We start from the raw sequence: 19,456 nt of genomic DNA, 5'->3' as shown, positions 1-19,456 counted from the left end.
GCAGTGCAGGCGAGTGTAATAGCTTTCAGCACATACATTAGCTTCTTTAGCTTGCATAACAAATTGGTTTATGTGCATTTACCAGAGTGGCTTATACTGTACGTCTAATTCTCATCAAAAACATTGCTTACTTTGAGAAGAAGGATGGTTTCTCAGGGGCAGAGGAAGTGTGCTTTGGAGTGGAAAGTGCCTTTGAGTCAGTTTACTCAGCTTCTGGACGCTGATGAAAGAGCCTCTCATGTGTCAGAAATGACCGCATCACCTCTTGCTGGCCACACACACACCCACAGTCACTCACGCTTACGCCTTCCCACAAAGCCACAATGCATCTTGGGAACCATTAAAGAAACCCGAGACCACCGCAGTGGGCAAAGGACACAAACACAGGGTGAGAGGAGGAGGGCAAGGGAGACGGACGGATGAGATAGACGCAGAGATGGGGAAAAGGTGACGGGTTCCACGTTTTTCCACCCGTGCAAACAATTCCAGTTGCACTTTTATGACACTGTTTTGGCTATCTACTGACAAATTCCTTATTATTCCAAAATATTCACACTAAATATGACAGAGGGTAATAAAAAACTAGCCACAGGCCACAAATGGGCCAGAGTCTGGACGTGCCTGGCATAGGGTGTACTGGTTGTCCCTGTGCATGCATACGCTCTCTTCATTGTTTCCTCTGAGAGTCCTGAGAGGCCTGACGGACAAACGGATGAACAGATCGGACAGACTGGACTGGACTGGACCAAACTGGACCGGACAGACGAACGAATGGATAGAAAGGTCGGACGGACTGGATGGACAGACTGGACCAGACGGACGGACAAATAGTTGGACAAATTCCAAAATATTCACACAAAATATGACACGGGGCAATAAAAAACTAGCCACGGGCCACAAATGGACCAAACTTTGGACATGCTTGGTGTAGGGTTTACTTGTTGTCCCTGTGTACGCATTCGCTCTCTTCTTTGTTGCCTCTGAGAGTACAAAGACTTCTTCTTTGACTTCGGGCTTGTCCCATTCAGGGTGCTTCACGTGTTTCTGTCTTTTTCTTACCACCTGCATGTCTACAAACCACACCCCTTCTTCTCCTTCCTGGCATCTCCATCTATATCCAGCATCCTTTTACCTCCTCATCACACAAACAAACCACCTCAGTCTCTCTCTGACCTTGTCTGTCAGACGTCTAGTGTGGGCTGTTCCTCTGATCGGCTCCTTTTTCATCCTGTCCATCTTCGTCACTCCCTGATGTATGGTCTGACCAACAGGGGCCATCCCAGCTCTGTAGCGTACCTGCAAACAATGTCCGAGTGAACTCCTGTTATGAGCTTGGGTGTAGTTCATCGTTTCAGCTGTACGCAAAGAGACGGGGACAGCGCGTGTGCTCAGCTGACATGAGCCACGCAAGGGTCTGGCAAGGGTCGTCTGGCATGACCCAAGTTCCTTGGCTCTGTTGTACACCTGGGTGGAAAGCGACGGTCAGTTCATTCAGGCATTGTTCACTGCTACAGTGGCGCAGGAAGGGGGAGGAGTCGCTGCCCTTGTTACTGAATATGATGAAAGGTAATGTTTTTTGTTTTTCTTTCCTTGTCCGGTCGGTGCCATATGTTCTGTTCTTGAACACCATTCTTCCCTCACTTCTTCACCTCTTTCCACTCTCTGAATGGTTGACCCTCAGTATGAAACCTCTATCTCCCTCACCTTTACTCCTTGTACCCTCACAGTTCCACCTTCATAGACTTCACTCCTCTCCAGCTCATTCTTCCAGCTCTCCAGCTTTTCCTTCACCTGCTCTCACTACAGATCACAATGTCTGCAATCTGTGAGCATCATTGTCCAAGGAACCTCCTGACTGACCTCATCTGTCAATCTGTCCATCCAGCAAGAAAGGGCTTATCCCTAAAGCCCATCCTTGACGCCGACCAACCTCCACCTGGAACCTACCAGTGACACCTCCAGCAATTCCTAAATGCATGTAACTCCACCCGTCCTTCTCTGTACTTCTGTATAGTCCGGGCTGTTGAAAGTTTTTATTGGCCCATGGCACATTTGAAAAATATAATTTAAATCGTAATATTATGAGGAAAAATAATGTCATTTTAGTAGCATAGAGTTGAAATATAGAAGAAAATACATTGTTATTTTTTAGCTCAAACAAAACAAAATAAACTTCTCATTTTTGGAAAATTAGATTGGGGGAAAAGTTATAATACAGGGTCAGGCAAAATGATCTAACACATTTGTAGGTTAAATAAAAGGCAAATAAAGTAAAGAAACAAAAAAGTGTGTTTATTTTCGAAAAGTACATATAATGCCATTTTTTTTCATAAAATGCCATTTTGCTTTGTTTCTTTATAATGCCATTGTTTTTTGTTTATTTTTCAGTTGCTGCCATAAATTGGACTTTCATTGTGGAAACGTTTATCAAAACAAACGAATCTGTAACTGCAACACAACGAGCGTTCCGTTTGCACTTCAATCTTGGTAGACATGATCCCGTACCAGCTCCAAACACCATCTTGTTATGGGTTACCAACTTCACAGCTACTGGATCTGCATTGAGTGTGTGGACAATAATGGATCCCATTTGACTGATTTCATTTTTAAAACATAATGAAACAGAATGGCATTATATGTACTTTTCAAAAATAAAAACACTTTTTGTTTCTTTACTTTATTTGCTGTTTATTTAACCTACAAATGTGTCAGATCATTTTGCCTGACCCTGTGTTATGGGAATAAAGTTGTAATATTAAGGGAATAAAGTCATAATATTATGGGACTACAGTCATAATATTACAAGAAGAAAATTTACAAAAATAGTTAAAAGTTAAAATAGTTGGGAAAAAAACCCACTGCAGAAATGAAAAAACAGCTGTAATTTAATGAGAGTGAAGTCAAAATATTAACAGAAAAAAATTGTATTCAAATGAGAAAAAAGGTTGCAATTTTACGAGAATAAACTTGTAATACATTTTTGCAAAATTGGGAGAAAGTTACCATAATTTGGGAATAAAGTCAAAATATTATGAGAATAAAGTCATAATTACAGGAAGAAAATTTACAAGAAGAGAGAAAAAAGTTGTATTCTAATGAGAAAAAAGTAGCACTTTTTCAAGAATAAACTCTTAATATTAGGAGGAAAAATAATGTCATTTTTGTAGCTTAGAGTTGAAATATTAAAAATGTTTTTCTTTAAAAGTCGTAATATTATGAGAAATAAACAAAACAAAATAAAGTTGTAATTTTTGGAAAATCAGATGTGGCAAAACGTTATAATACTACGGGAATAAAGTCAAAATATTATGGAAATAAAGCCATAATTACGAGAGAGAAAAATTCCAGGTAAAAAGTTTAAATATTTGGAAAATGAAAAAAACAGCAGAAAAAACATGAAAAAATAAAAAAAAAGTTAAAATATTAAGAAAGAAAAGTCTTATTCTAACGAGAAAAAAAAATCTCAATTTTATGAAAATCATGTTGTAATATCATGAGGACAAATAATGTCATTTTAGTTGAATTAGAGTTGAATTATTTACCTTATTTTCAAAAGGTTTTTAAAAATAAAGTTGAGGATGCTGTACTATACCTCTCCTAGCTGGATGTGGGGCGCCGCACTTTTTCTTAAAACCTTTTTTTTTTTACTTTTCAAGCGCTTTTAACAGGATCCAGGACTCCAGGAGAAAGTGAACATCATGGCAGTGGACCCCTCATCTTGACCAACAGACCACAGTTGATCAGGATGGGAACCTGCAGGTCATCAACACTATGACCAGCACAGCACAGTTCCACAGGGCACCACCCTCCACACCGCTGACTTTACCTGCAACTCGGATGTTTGTCACATGCACAAATGCTCACATGACACTGATAATGAATAACCCTGCCAAGAAATATCCTAGAAGTGGCCCTGGAGATCTATGCGGACCCTCTCTGTCTCTTAAAGATTTCTGCTCCTATTTCCCTCCATAAGAAAGTGATATTATCACACAGCTGTCCCCATAGAAAACAACCCCCAGAAGCAATCATCAAGTTACTAGCCAGGAAGGTTCACCTGCTTCCCAAGCAGCCCCACCAGGCACTTATTGCTTGAAGGCCACTGGGTGTCCAACTATGTGTCCCAGCAGTGAGGGACACATAGTGAAAAATGAAAGCATGCAACTTTGCCACTTCCATATTGTGTCAAATATGCTAAGTGATATTGTATATAGTTCAAGAAAAATGTGCATCTCAGCTTTGTCATATAGCTGAAAAACAGATTATTCACTCTTTTTTGTCCATGTTTTTGCTGTTGTTTTGTTACATTTTTCAAATATTTCAAATTTCTTCTTGGGGATTTTCGTCTTCTAATTATTTCTCATAATATTCACAGAATATTTTGACTTTATTCCCCTAAGATTATAACTTTTTCCCCAACCTGATTTTCCAAGTTGTTTCTTATCATTTGTTTCGTTGTTTCAACTTTGTTTGTTACAACTTTTAAAAAATCACACATTTTTCTCTAATATTTCAGCTCAATGCTACAAAAATGACATTATTTTTCCTCCTAATATTATGAGTTTATTCTTGTAAAAGTGCTACTTTTTTTTCTCATTAGAATATAAGTTTTTCTCTATCTCTTTATTCTTGTAAAATTACAGACATTTTTTCAATTTCTGCTGTTGCTGTTTTTTTTTTAATTTTCCAACTACTTAAACTTTCTTCTAGTAAATTTTTGCTTTTTTTCCTGATAATATTATGACTTTATTCCCCTAATATTTTGACTTTATTCCCATAATATTATAGCTTTTTCCCCAAACAAATGACAAATTTTCCCAAATTACAATTTTATTTTGTTTAGTTTGTTTCTCATGTTAGAACTTTAAAAAAAACCTTTTTTTTCCTCATTATTTTGACTCTATGTTCTTAAAATGGCAAAAGTGCTACTTTTTTTCTCGTTAAAAAACGACTTTTTTCATTTATTATATTTAATTAATTCTTGTAAAATAACAGAATTTTATTTACATTTCTGCTGTTTCAACTTATTTCAACTTTCTCCTGGTATTTTGTTTTTTTTTCTGGCAATATTACGAAATTATTCCCTTAATACTTTGACTTTATTCCCATAATATTCAAACTTGATCCCCAATCTAATTGTCCAAAAATTACAGTTTTATTGGATTTTGTTTGTTTCTCATAATCTTACAACTTTAAAAAAATCACTTTTTCTCCTTAATATTTCAAATGTACTAAAATGACATTATTTGTCTTCATAATATTACAAGTTAATTCTTGTAAAATTGCAACTTTTTCTCATTGGAATACAACTTTTCTCTCTTAACATTTTGATGTTATTTTCATGAAGTTCTAACTGTTTTTTCCATTTCTGCGTGGTTTGTATTTCATCTTTCTGGTAATATTATTATATTTATTATATTATATTATTATATTATTATAATTATATTATATTTATTCCCATAATATTATAGGTTTTTCCCCAATCAAATCTTCCCAAAATTAAAATTTGTATTTGTTTTGTTTGTTTCTCATAATATTTGAACTTTAAAAAAAATCCTTAATATCTATGCTCCTAAAATGACATTATTTTTCTTCATAATATTACAAGTTTATTCTCGTAAAAGTGCAAAATTTTTTCTCATTAAAACACAAGTTTTTTGGCTTAATATTTTTAATTTATTCTGGTATAATTTCAGCGGTTGTTTCTATTTCTGCTCTTGTTGTTGTTGTTGTTGCTGTTTTTAATTTCCAACTATTTCAACTTTCTTCTAGTAAATTTTTTCCTGTTAAAAACTTTTTTCCCCAACCTAATTTTCCAAAAATTACAATTTTATTACTATTATTTTGTTTGGTTTGTTTCTCATAATATTAGAACAAAACATGTTTTTTCTTTAATATTTCATGTCTATGCTACTAAAATGATATGATTTTTCCTCATAATATTACAAGTTCATGCTTGTAAAATTGCAACTTTATAAAATTTATTCTCGAAAAATTACAGGTGTTTGTTTCCATTTCTGTATTCTTTTTTTTTATTTTTTATTTTTTACTTATTTTCCAGCTATTTCAACTTTCTTTTAGTAATTCTTTTTCTGGTAATATTATGGCTTTATTCCCATAATATCGTAAATTTTTCTCCAACCTAAATTTGTTTTTTTCATTTTTATAACATTACAACTTTCAAAAAGGTCTTTTTTCTTTAATATGTCTATTTGATGCAACTAAAACTAGGTTATTTTGCTCACAATATGATGACGTTATTGTCATAACATTATGACTATATTTTCAACTTTTTTGTCTTCATATTTTTACTTTATTCTTGTAAAATGACGGCTGATTTTTCCATTTCTGCTGTTTTTTTTACCTTTCTTGTTCCATGATATTTTTTGAACCATGCCCCCGGGCCGCGAATTGGACACTGTGGCAGTAAATGCTTGAGATCAGAGCAGCAGTGCTGAGCAAATTGTAATTAGAAGCCGTTCATCAATCCCGACCTCTCAGGTGAGGAGTCACAAGGGGGTTGGGTGTTGGTGGACATGACTTCCTGGTATATCATATCCTGGTGATGACCTGCTATGCATACAGCACATATGCTATAGTTACATCCCGGTGATGACCTGCTATACATGCAGTGTATATGCTATATTTACACCAGCAAGCTTCCACCCGTGTCCACCCCGTACTGTGTGGCTGTAGGTCATTTAAGAACGACAGAGCGGTGCTGTCATATAGAGGATCTTTGGATTTTATTTACATTTACATGTTGTTTTTGCAGTCAGTCTTTAAAAACAACTGAGTGCTTCTGTCATATACAGAATCTTTGACTAGTGTTTTTTTTTTGCAGGTCCTTAAGCACTACTCTCCTATCAGGGATCTTTGAATTGTGTATATTTTTTTGCAGTAGTTATTAAGAACTGACCCCTCCTGTTATGAGGATCTTAGATCTGTGACTGGTGTTTTTGTAGTAGGTCCTTAAAAACACCAGTGCTTCTGTCATATAGAGGATCTTTGACCCACATATTTTTTTCAGTCAGTCCTTAAAAATAGCAGAGTACTTCTGTCATATGGAAGATCTTTGACTAGTGTTTTTTTTTGTTTGTTTTTTGCAGAGCCTTAAAAAGGACAGCGCACACGACTCATATTGAGTATCTTTGACTAGTGTATTTTTTTTGCAGAAGGTCCTTTAAGAACGACAGAGTGCTTCTGTCATTTAGAGGATCTTTGACTATCTTCATTTTGTTTTGCAGATCCTTAAGAAGGAGAGCGCACTCGTCTCATATCAAGGATTTTCTTCTGTCATATAGAGGATCTTTGACTAGCTTTTTTTTCAGATTCTTAAAAAGGACAGAGCATTCATCTCATATCGAGGATCTTTGACGAGCGTATTTTTTCTCAGTAAGTCCTTTAAGAAAGACAGAGCACTCCTGTCGTATAGAGAATCTTTGCCAAGTGTTTTTTTTTTTGCAGTAAATCAGCAGAGTGTTTCTGTGATTAAGCAAGCTAAAGTGCCTCTGAGCATCTCTTGTGGGACTCAAGTTCCCCACAAGATAAATAAAAAACAGCCAGGGGGTGTCAAGTAGGTAAGATTGAGAGCCGTGGTTTATGTATGCCATACGTATGTACAGTATGTATGTCATATGTATGTACAGTATGTATGTACAGTATGTATGTCATATGTATGTATAGTATGTATGTACAGTATGTATGTCATACTATGTATGTACAGTATGTATGTACAGTATGTATGTCATATGTATGTATAGTATGTATGTATAGTATGTATGTACAGTATGTATGTACAGTATGTATGTCATATGTATGTATAGTATGTATGTACAGTATGTATGTCATATGTATGTACAGTATGTATGTACAGTATGTATGTCATATGTATGTATAGTATGTATGTACAGTATGTATGTCATATGTATGTACAGTATGTATGCCATATGTATGTACAGTATGTATATCATATGTATGTCATATGTATGTACAGTATGTATGTCATATGTATGTACAGTATGTATGTATAGTATGTATGTATAGTATGTATGTACAGTATGTATGTCATATGTATGTCATATGTATGTATAGTATGTATGTATAGTATGTATGTCATATGTATGTCATATGTATGTATAGTATGTATGTACAATATGTATGTACAGTATGTATGTACAGTATGTATGTACAGTATGTATGTCATATGTATGTCATATGTATGTATAGTATGTATGTACAATATGTATGTACAGTATGTATGTCATATGTATGTCATATGTATGTATAGTATGTATGTCATATGTATGTACAGTATGTATGTATATGTATGTACAGTATGTATGTACAGTATGTATGTATAGTATGTATGTATAGTATGTATGTACAGTATGTATGTCATATGTATGTCATATGTATGTCATATGTATGTATAGTATGTATGTACAGTATGTATGTCATATGTATGTCATATGTATGTATAGTATGTATGTACAGTATGTATGTACAGTATGTATGTCATATGTATGTACAGTATGTATGTATAGTATGTATGTCATATGTATGTACAGTATGTATGTATAATATGTATGTACAGTATGTATGTACAGTATGTATGTCATATGTATGTACAGTATGTATGTCATATGTATGTCATATGTATGTCATATGTATGTATGGTATGTATGTACAGTATGTATGTACAGTATGTATGTCATATGTATGTACAGTATGTATGTATAGTATGTATGTACAGTATGTATGTACAGTATGTATGTCATATGTATGTACAGTATGTATGTACAGTATGTATGTCATATGTATGTCATATGTATGTACAGTATGTATGTACAGTATGTATGTCATATGTATGTCATATGTATGTATAGTATGTATGTACAGTATGTATGTCATATGTATGTCATATGTATGTACAGTATGTATGTACAGTATGTATGTACAGTATGTATGTCATATGTATGTACAGTATGTATGTCATATGTATGTCATATGTACGTACAGTATGTATGTACAGTATGTATGTCATATGTATGTCATATGTATGTACAGTATGTATGTATAGTATGTATGTCATATGTATGTACAGTATGTATGTATAATATGTATGTACAGTATGTATGTACAGTATGTATGTCATATGTATGTACAGTATGTATGTCATATGTATGTCATATGTATGTATAGTATGTATGTCATATGTATGTACAGTATGTATGTATAATATGTATGTACAGTATGTATGTACAGTATGTATGTCATATGTATGTACAGTATGTATGTCATATGTATGTCATATGTACGTACAGTATGTATGTACAGTATGTATGTCATATGTATGTCATATGTATGTACAGTATGTATGTATAGTATGTATGTCATATGTATGTACAGTATGTATGTCATATGTATGTCATATGTATGTACAGTATGTATGTACAGTATGTATGTCATATGTATGTCATATGTATGTACAGTATGTATGTACAGTATGTATGTATAGTATGTATGTCATATGTATGTACAGTATGTATGTATATGTATGTACAGTATGTATGTACAGTATGTATGTCATATGTATGTACAGTATGTATGTCATATGTATGTCATATGTACGTACAGTATGTATGTACAGTATGTATGTCATATGTATGTCATATGTATGTACAGTATGTATGTATAGTATGTATGTACAGTATGTATGTACAGTATGTATGTACAGTATGCATGTACAGTATGTATGTATAGTATGTATGTACAGTATGTATGTACAGTATGTATGTCATATGTATGTACAGTATGTATGTCATATGTATGTCATATGTATGTACAGTATGTATGTATAGTATGTATGTACAGTACATCAAAGGACTGACTTTGTAGACGCATGGATGGATCTTTGGAATGATGTCCTTTTGTCGCCAGCCTGTCAAGCCCAGCCAAGGTTTGAGAGATTTTCAGCCTTAAAAGCGTAAAGCACAAAATCCAAGAGAAAAGCAGCAGAAAAAGCCCAAAGAAAAGCTTGTGAGCGGGCAGGGAAGGAGGAAGGCGTAAAGCAGCGTGGGTGGGGGCTTACTTCTTACTCTCGGCGGCGGTGTCACCAGACACCCTCGTCAAGCGCGGCCAACGGGACTTTAATTACAGCTCGCCAATGACACTTAATACACAGCGATCGGGTAACTTCACAGCAAGTGCTGGAAGAAAAGAGTCAGACACGGGGGGTGGGGGGGGAGGGGGTCATTGGTGACTAATGGGTGCACAACAGTAAAAGAGAAGTAGGAATTTTATGTAAGATCATGAATATACATTTTATATTGGCATTTTTGGAAGCTGCTGATACATGATACCATTGTTATTTGTAAAATGATTTCACTTTAACTATTTCATTTTCATTATTTCACTCATGTATGTTGTATCAATTCATTCAATAACAGAAACTTTCATTCGATTTTTTATATAATATAAACGCATACTATAATAGAAGCATTTTCTTTCTTGCGTTTCATATTTTAATGTATATTATTAGGTTATTATTGTTATTAATATTGTTAAATACATCATTTTTATTGGATTTTTTTTATTTTATTATGAGAATTATTTTTAGTGTAAAATAAAATAAACATTTATTCATTTTTATACATAATATACATAATCTAAATAAATATGGCTTCTTTTAAATTTAATAGATCTATTTTTATATTATTAATGTATATTATATTATGTTATTATGTACATGAACAATGTATAATTTAATAATAATTAATAATATAGTAATTGCGATTGGCTGGCGACCAGTCATGGCTGTACCCCGCCTCTCACCCGAAGTCAGCTGGGATAGGCTCCAGCATGCCCCCCGCGACCCTAATGAGGACAAGCGGCACAAGAAAATGGATGGATGGATAATAATTTAATAATAATTTCGAAAATGATGATTATTTTATTTAAATATTTGAGTATTTATTCATGAAATTAAATAAATAAAATTGAAAAAAAATAATTTTAATTAAATTTGAAAAAAATACATAAAACAATTTTTATTTATACATAACATAAATAACGTAAATAACTTTTGTAATTTATTCTTTTTACTTTAATGGATTGATTGTAATACTTTTCATTCATTCATTTATTAAATATACTTTACTTCAATTCCATATAATAATATAAATATTTTTTTTCATTTTAATGTAACAGAATTATTTAAATATTTGTCATATTTTTTTCACTTATGAAATGTTTAAAACAAATCCAATAAATGTTGAATGTATTTAAGTAATAATTGATTTAATACTACTTTCTTTTGTGTATTATATAGCATATATGTTTTTGAATAGTGTGTACAGTATATGTACTGTAGGTTTGTCGTCGTGATTGGTATATGATGGGGATTCTGGTGATGATTTTGCACCCCGTTTTGCCCCCAAAAGAGCGGCGTAAATAAATACAAAGTCCAGATCCTCTATTGATACTCACAGCGAGCAGCAAATGCAAGTAGTAATCTCTCGTTCTTGTTTTGGCATCTGGCCGCTGTTATTTTGTTTGTGTTTTCCTCGGCTCGGTTCCGCTGGGCTGCCTTTCCTCCCGAGTGTCACTTTGGGATGTCGAAGCAGGCGCTAACGGGAGGCCTCGCAGGGTCAGCGTGTGAGCCTTTTTTGTGTGTGTGTGTAAGCGGAGGTTTCCCATGGGTCAGAGTGAAGTGTTTGCTTGTGTGAAAACACTGCGTGGCAGGTAAACACGCGCGCACACACACACTAGGGCCTGTCTCCAAACTAGCAGCGTGAAAACAAAGCGATGAAGGCAAGTAAAAGTGCATGAATGTGTTTGCTTTGTGTTGGAAGCTGCTAACAAATAAAGCATGACTATCATACTATTTGAAAAAAGCTGTAAGCACACACTCTACAGCAGGGGTCACCAACGTGGTGCCCGTGGGCACAAGGTAGCCGCCCGCGACCACATGAGGTGCCCGCAAGCCTGCTTTTCATTCAGGTTTTCAGTTAATAATGAAAGAAGAGTAGAAAGAAATGCATTGTGAAATACAACATGTGAGTTGTGGACACCAGCATTTTGTTCATGTTCTGGTAAAACAAGCATATTCGCTTTGTTTGGGTTTAAAATAAGCTCTGAAAATAAATGTTACAAAAATGAGTAGCTCTTGGCCATTTTCATTTTGTAAAAGTAGCTCTCACAAGGAAAAACGTTGGTGACCTGTATTTAGCATGTACTTAGTACACTCCAATCATGCTTGTTGCATACATGGAACCACAGGAAGCTTTTCATTCCAGGAACTACAAAGGTACTCCAGGAATGACCTGTACCTGCGGTGCTTCCTTGGACACTCGGTGGGAAAGGGGCTTTATATCCTACAGGGTCTTAAATTGTACATTACACACACAACACATTCAGTCATTCACTATTTCAATTCAGTCATCAAAACGATAAAATACATGATATAAATACAAAGATGTTATTTTTGTTACAAATAAATACATACATAAAATATGTATTTATGTATATTATGTACAGTACATATTTGGTGTATTATTGACTATAAAAAAATGATTTAATACATACAACATACATACAGTAAATAAGTAATATAAATATATAGTTTATTTTTGGTCATAAATAAATGCAAAAAATATATATATTATATTATTATCTATATGATATATTTTTATTATTTAACATATATAATATGAATAAATAATACAATATACAAATATTGTTATATAATATATGATATAATCATATAAATGCATATTCTATTTTTGTAATTAATAAATACATGTGTATTTATGCATATTATATATAACATATGTTTTATTATTTAATATACATTAAATAATATATACATAAATAATAGAAATACATATTTTACTTCTGTAGTAAATAATAAAATAAAAATTTAATATAAATGTACAAATATTGTATATAACTTCTGTAGTTATAGTATTTATGTATATTATATACTATATATTTTGTATTATTTGATATATATAATATAAACGATATGAATACATATTTTATATAAATTAATAATAGAATTTTTTTGTGATAAAAAATAAATAAAATATGCATGTATAGTATTTTTGTATATGCTATATGTATTATATGCTATATGTATGTATATATATATATATATATATGCAATGTATATATATATATGTATATATGTATATATATGTATATATATATATATATATGCAATATTTTTGTATTATTGAATATATACAAAAGAAATCATATAAATACATATTTTATTTAATACATATAATCTAAGTAAATGATAATCTAAATATATTTTTTTAAATTTAATATATATAATAGAAATAAATAATAGAAAAATGTCACGTGTATTCAAGTTTTTATTTCTTTGAGCGTAAGATTGGATCCTTGGGGTTTAGATCTTGATGTAAATCTCGGCTTTGCAGCGGTTTTGGCGTAGAAATGACAATGTCTTATTTGGACAAACGACATTCTGCATTCACTGTAAAATCAGACACGGGACACAAACACAAGAATGTGAGTTTATTTAAAGTTTATTTAACATGTTTTTAGGGGTTTTTTTAAGCATGAGCTAAAGCCTTGCGGGTGCGTTTGTGTGACTCTCGTATCCAGTAACAGTGACTTCCTGTTTGCACTCAGCAATGAAACAGGATGAATCCTTGTTACTGACAACGACGCGTCACAGTTACGTCTTCCATGAACACGCACACAACGCACGCACACGCACACGCACACACACACACACACACACACACACACACACACACACACACACACACAGAAGAAACACAGCAACAAACACCCAAATGTCACACTTTTCTGCTCAACGTTGTCATCATTCAGGGCGGTTTGAGACCTGACCATGATAGGTCAGTTCGCCCAAGTAGGATTCCTTATTTACAACAGAATCTTTTGGTAGTTAAAACATACAAAACCTGTTTACCACCTTCTAAATACACCTTTGAACATCATTAGAGTCCTCTAGACATGAAATAACACCCCCATAGTCACCTTTACACTCTTATTACCCAATATAGTAGACATAATGAGAATAAAGTAAAAAAATTATGTGAATAAAGTCAAAATATTAAGAGAAAAAAGTCGTATTCTGACGAGAAAAAAAAGTTGCAATTTTATGACAATAAATTTGTAACATTAAGAGGAAAAATAATGTCATTTTAGTAGCACAGATTGAAAATTTTAAAGAAAAAAAAGTTATTTTTTCTTAAAGTCGTAATATAATGAGAAACAAACAAAACAAAAAAAAGTTGTAGTTTTGGAAAATTAGGTTGGGGGAAAAATATTAACATTATGATCATAAAGTCCAATATTAGGGAAAAAAGAATGAAGTAGATATGAATAATATGGCTTTTCAGATATATGACAAAGCTGAGATGAAATACAGTATATACAGAATCACTTATTAGCATATTTGACAAAATATCAAAGTGGCAAAGTTGCGACGATGCGGGGGCTGTTGCTGGGAAATGTTTGGACACCCCTTATATACAGTAGACTCGCACTTGTTAGCGTCCTTGTTGCTGTTCTTTTTTTTACTTCCTGTTTCTGTACAGTACTTCCTGAGGTGGCTATTTTCTCATCAATGTAACTTCACTGACACCTAGTGACCAGTGTACAGTACTGCATAGCATCACAACCTGTTTCAATGCATCTTCTGAATGCCTGATATTTCTGTATTTGACTTCATGTTGCCATTTTTATGCTTGAAAATGCTTCATTTAAGCAACAAAAAAAGGTTGTAAAATTTCCCGATATAAGCATATTTTTTGACGAATAACAGGCCGAGAACAAAAAATGCATTGATGAGACTCCATCTATTTGTCACCTTAGAGAACTCAACAATGGAGGTAAATAATTGAAAGGCTGAAGTGTGTATTATTGATGAGGCTAAAGGCCTAATTGTCCTTGAGGAGGCACAGACAACACCTAAAGAAGAATGGCCTGAAAGAATGATCAAAGTCTAATGCATGGCATCGAAAATAATAACAAAAAAGGACATGAGGTGTTTGACTAGCAGCACACTTTCAATGTGTATCAAGTAGCTCGCACACAATCTTGTTAATTGGGTGGAGATTGCAGCCATCGGGTGTGTACTGTATGTGTGTGTGTGTGTGTGTGTGTGTGTGTGGCCTTTTAGCAGTAGCTCACAGCTATTGGATTGAGATCATGTTGACTGCATTAACACCTGCTAACATCTTTGTGCAAGCAAAACATTCCCTCAGTGCACCACTGCTGCCCGCTACTCACTCATACTCTACTCTAGATTACTCTACTCACTCATACGCTACTCTATATTACTCTACTCTAATTTCTTACACTAATTCCTTACTGCCCTATAATTATCAATTCATTCCCATAATATTATGAGCTAATTTTCCAAAAATGACTACTTTATTTTGTTTCTCAGAACATTATGACTTGAAAAAACAACATATTTGTTCTCTGCTATTACAACTCCATGCTAATAAAATGACATTATTTTTCATCACAATCTTATGAGTTTTTCGTAAAAATGCGACTTTTTTCTCCTTAGAATATGATTTTTTTTCTCTTGATGTTTTGACTTTATTGTTGTAAAATTAAACCATTATAATAATAATATTTCATCTTTCCTCTTGTACATTTTATGTTTGTAATATTTTGACTTTATTCCTGTAATATTGTAACTGTTTCCCCAAACTGATTTTCTAAAAATGTAAAACTTTATTTGGTGTTTTTTGGCTCTCATAGTATTACAACTTTATGCTGGTAAAATTTTGACTTTTTCCTCTTAGAATATGACTTTTTTCTTTTAATGTTCAGATTTTATTCTCATAAAATAAAATGTAATTACATTTTAATTAAATTTCCACTGTTTTTTTTTAAATTTTCAAATATTTCAACATTCTTTTTAAATGATCTTTGTAAACTTTATTTTCGTAATATTATGACTTTATTCAAATACTATTACAGCTTTTCCCTCAACCTAATTTTCCCCACATGCACCACCGTTTCACATAATATTATGACTTTAGAAAAAACAACATATTTTTCTCTAATATTTCAACTCTATGCTACTAACACAACATTATTTTTCCTCATGATATTGTGATTTTATTCTCGGAAAATTGCAACTTTTTTCTCGTTAGAATATAAATTTTTTCTCTTAATATTTTGACTTTATTCCAGTAAAATTACGGCAGTTTTTTTTCTTATTTCTGCTGTTGTTTTTTTTTTTTACATTTTATTCTTTCTTCTTGAACATTTCTTTGTCGTAATATTTTGGTTTAATCCCCATAATATTATAACTTTTCCCCCAACCTAATTTTCCAAAAATGGCATCTTTATTTTCTTTTGTTTGTTTCTCATGTTAGTACAACTTTAAAAACTTTTTTTTCTACTAAAATGACATTATTTTTCCTCTTATTATTACAACTTTATTCCCTTTTTTCTTCTTAGAATATGATTTCTTTCTAATAATATTTTGACTTTATTCTTGCAAAATTGCAGCTGTTTTTTCAATTTCTTCTGTTTTCTGCTGCTTCTTCAACTTTCTTCTTGTATTGTATTTTCTTTTCGGAATATTATGGCTTTATTCCCGTAATATTTGGACTTTATTTTACTAATATTATAACTTTTTTCGCAATGAAATTTTCCAAAAATGACTTCATTCATTGTTTTGTTTGTGTTTCATAATATTACGACTTGATAAAATTACATCTGTTTTCTTTATTATCTCAACTTTATGCTACTAAAATTCCTCATAATATTACGACGTTATTCTTGTAAAATTATGACCTTTTCTCGTTAGATCGCATTTTTTTTTCTCAAAATATTTTGCCTTTATTCTTGTAAAATTGCTGCTGGGATTCCATGTTTTTGTTGTTGTTGCGTTAAAAGTGATATTTTTAGCATAGTCTAGGTTGACATGTACAGTATAATTATTATTATTATTATTATATTTATTAATAATAAGAACCCCCAATAAGCCATGCGTGCTCACTCACCTGCTGTTCCTGCACAGGAGTGAGGCGGGCGGCGGGTCCGGGTGGGGTCTTGTTGAGCAGGTGAACGCCACCTTTGGAGTTTAGACGGACGTGTGGAGGCGTGTAATCTTTATGGCTGCAGGAACCAGCGTACAAGATGAAAAAGAGGAGATATGAGTAGTATTAGTAATATACTTTATGCTCGTTGCCCCGTGGATGCCTGTCCATTCCACTGGTGGCCTGCGGGCCCAAATGCGGCCCGTCAACGTACGTCAGACCGGCCAGCGTCTGCAGCTCCAAATTTTGCAACTTTTTTGCAGCAGATTACTAAACACACAAGAGCATTGCTGCCACATAGACAGTCTTTGACTAGCCTTTTTTGCAATCTGTCCTTTGTAACAGCATTGTTCCTGTCATATAGAGGATCTTTGACTCGTGTTTTTGCAGCAGGTCTTTAAAAACAGCAATGTTCCTGTCATATAGAGGATCTTTGACTCATGTTTTTGCAACAGGTCTTTAAAAACAACAGCCCGCTCATGTCATATCCAGGATCTTTGAGTAGTGTATATTTTTGCAGTAGGTCCTTAAAAATGACGGAGTGCCCCTGTCTTATAGAGGATCCTTGACTAGTGTTTTTGAAGTAGGTCTTTAATGACACGACAGAGCGCTTCTGTGAGATCAATTATTTTTGACTTTTTCTTTATTAGTAGTAGTAGATTTTTATTTGTTATTATTTAGGAATTATTATGAATGTATTTTTTGAAAACATTTTAAAAAATACAAATTAAAAAGTTAAGTTACGTTAAAAAAGTATTTTAAAAATAATTTAATATTTGAATTTTTTTACAAATATTTGAAAAAACAAATAAACATAAAACCATATTTTCGGGGGGAAAATTGAATATTTGGAAAAAATATATATTTAACAATATATACAGACCTGATCAAAATCTTAAGACCAGTTGAAAAATTGCTAGAAGTGCACATTTTTTTCAGAAAAAGATATTTGAAAAAATATATACAATTTAACAAGTTTATTTTTGGGAAAAGAAGTGAAATACTTGAAAACAATTAAAATTTAAAAAACATGTTTAAAAAAAACATAAAATATTAATAAAATATACATATGTTATATGATATATTATAATCAATATAAAATGTTGTGTCTTTGTGTCCCGAAGGAATGCTCAGTGTTGGCGTACGAAGGTAAACTCCTAAAAACTGTGTCCCTGTCCGAAGCCATTGTACATGCGGACAGCGCTGTGCGCGCACACGCACCCACACTTGTGCGACATCCTTCTCCTTCTCCCTTTCTGTCTTCCACCCCACAAATTCTCCATCTCTCTCAATTACTTCTCTTCTGCTGCCATCTCTCTTTTGTCCCCCCAACCCCGCTGCCCCCACCCCCCACCCCCACCAAGTGAGACTGAGAGACGCAATTGGATTGGAAGCCAATCAATCAGGCCGGGTATCGAGCAGGGATTGGATTTGGCCGAGGCCGATGGGCCTAAGAATAGTGGGTGGGTGGTTTTGATTTTAGCTCTGCTCCAATGAAGGTGGATCTGATGTATTATTATTATGGACATACACCGTGTGTGTGTGCGTGTGTGTGCGTGTGTGTGCGTGTGTGTGAGACTGTATTGAGTGTGATTGTGGTTGACATGTGTCATGGTTCAACATCAAATCTGCCAAATCCAGACGTTCTCTGTGCGTTTTGAACACGATGACGCTATCAAGGCTGAGTAATAAGATATCATACATGTCTGTGCCCCACAAGCTTTGACCTTGTCCCAATGCAAGAAGAACCTTCTTCTCCGAGCTTCCAAAGCAAGAACTAGCAACACGCACCCGCACCAGTCTTATTTATGTTTTATATGTCTTCTTTTCTCTTATTATGTCTACTATATTAGGTAATAGGAGTATAAACGTGACAATATGGGTGTTATTTCATGTCTAGATGTCTCTAATAATGTTAAAAAACACATTTCAAAGGTGGTAAACAGGTTCTCTATGTCTTATATGTCTCATTTTCTCTTATTATGTCTACTATATTAGGTAATCAGAGTGTAAAGGTGACTATAGGGGTGTTATTTCATGTCTAGAGGGCTCTAAGGATGTTAAAAAGCCTATTTAGAATGTGGTGAACAGGTTTATTATGCCCAATATGTCTTGTTTTCTCTTATTATGTCTACTATATTGAGTAATAGGAGTGTAAATGTGATTATAGGGGTGTTATTTCATGTCTAGAGGGCTCTAATAATGTTAAAAAGTGTATGTAGAAGGTGGTAAACAGGTTTATTATGCCTAATATGTCTTTTTTTCTCTTATTATGTCTACTATGATAGGTAATAGGCGTGTAAAGGTGACTATGGGGGTGTTATTTCATGTCCAGAGGGCTTTAATAATGTTAAAAGCTGTATTAAGAAGGTGGTAAACAAGTTTCTACC

The 19,456-nt window shown here is 33.4% G+C and overlaps 1 protein-coding gene across 4 annotated transcripts in view; it reads right to left on the bottom strand.

The window, feature by feature from the left end:
• Window positions 1–19,456, bottom strand: part of runx1 (RUNX family transcription factor 1) — a 96,348-nt gene that overhangs the window by 44,050 nt on the left and 32,842 nt on the right. For all 4 annotated transcript variants that reach the window (XM_054766642.1, XM_054766650.1, XM_054766659.1 and 1 more), the window contains 3 exons: window positions 17,031–17,145; window positions 10,094–10,211; window positions 9,894–9,979 (listed from right to left, as the gene is read on the bottom strand). The gene's annotated coding sequence lies outside the window, so the exon portion shown is untranslated. The remainder of the gene's footprint in view (window positions 1–9,893; window positions 9,980–10,093; window positions 10,212–17,030; window positions 17,146–19,456) is intronic.

This window comes from Dunckerocampus dactyliophorus, chromosome 1 (assembly GCF_027744805.1).
Source record: "Dunckerocampus dactyliophorus isolate RoL2022-P2 chromosome 1, RoL_Ddac_1.1, whole genome shotgun sequence".
Classification (NCBI taxonomy): Eukaryota; Metazoa; Chordata; class Actinopteri; order Syngnathiformes; family Syngnathidae; genus Dunckerocampus; species Dunckerocampus dactyliophorus.
Note: the sequence above shows the minus strand (reverse complement) of the source record. Positions and strands in the feature narration are given on the sequence as shown.